Below are 1,272 nucleotides of genomic sequence, written 5' to 3'. Positions count from 1 at the left end.
GCCAAGAACAGAACCCTGAGTTACTCCATCAGAACAACTTAAAGGAGCACTCTTATAAGAAACACACTGTGGTCCTGCTCCACCTGCCCCTCGGTGGCGCTCTCCTCCTGCTCCACTTGCCCTTCTATGGTCTCGCCCTTTCCCCATTGTTTCTGTCCTCCGATGGGTCACACGGCGTGAGGTGCAGTGTAATAAGGTTTTCACTGGAATCCTGGTCAAATCTGTTAAACAGAGTGTTGTGTTTTTCTTACTTAAAACAATGAGATTGACCATGAGCTTTAACAGTACCTGAAGTGTTCATCTCTGACAATCATTATAGTCTAATTCTTCAAGACCAGATTTGTGGTCACTTTAGATTACAGAAGAACTACTGACGTACTAAATATCATCACATCTATATTTAACTGTGTATGACTGTAACACATAGAATATAATTGTTTTGAGGAGTGAAAGCATACCTCCATACATAGCTATTCAAAAAGAATTACACCAAGCCTGTTTAGCAGACTGGGTCAAACTATTTAGTTCACACTGTGTGTGCTAGAAAACTTTGGGTTTTATGCCTCCAAGTTAGTAGAAGTGTCATTTGTGATGTATCCATGTTTCTTTTTCTTTGAGATACTTTTGTTAATGGTCCATCTGCATCTAAAGCTCGACATTTGAGCACCATCCTAAATGTCCTTTCATTTGTGTGAGTATATTAAGATTTTTACTCATTTCATTCATTGACTCTGCACTTTGCACATTTCATGTCTAATTAGTATATGTTACTACAAAAATGTGTTTGTGTTATAATCAGTATTCAGCTCATTCAGTTAGTTAGTAGTATTTGCACATTGTCATTTAACTTCCGCTGCTTGAACTTCACATTAACTTCAATTGTTTTGAAAAGAGTTGATCCAGTGTTGTACTAACTGTGTTGGTTATATTAAAATGGGAACCTTTACTACATTTATACTGTCAGGGAGGTGAGTTGATGATTTAATATGAGTTTTAAGGGTCAGCCACTTTTTTAGGATATAAACATTGATCCAATCTTTTGCATACCCAACACTACATCTGAAATCTTACTTAAAAATACTGTGCATGCTTCTCACCTTCGCAAAAGTACTCATACAATGAGCCTATTTTTTGAAGGTAGTCCTGGTCAAAGGCTCTAAGTGTGCCGCGAGGGGTTCACATTTCACTCTTCTTCTTGTCCTTGCCTGGAAGCAGCAGTGGCTTGTAACCAACTGCACGGAGTTTCTCAAGCTGTAATGACAAAAATATGAA

Source organism: Morone saxatilis, unplaced genomic scaffold, assembly GCF_004916995.1.
Source record: "Morone saxatilis isolate NCDOM2014 unplaced genomic scaffold, NCSU_SB_2.0 Contig23, whole genome shotgun sequence".
Lineage (NCBI taxonomy): Eukaryota > Metazoa > Chordata > Actinopteri > Moronidae > Morone > Morone saxatilis.
This window is presented reverse-complemented; position numbering follows the sequence as displayed.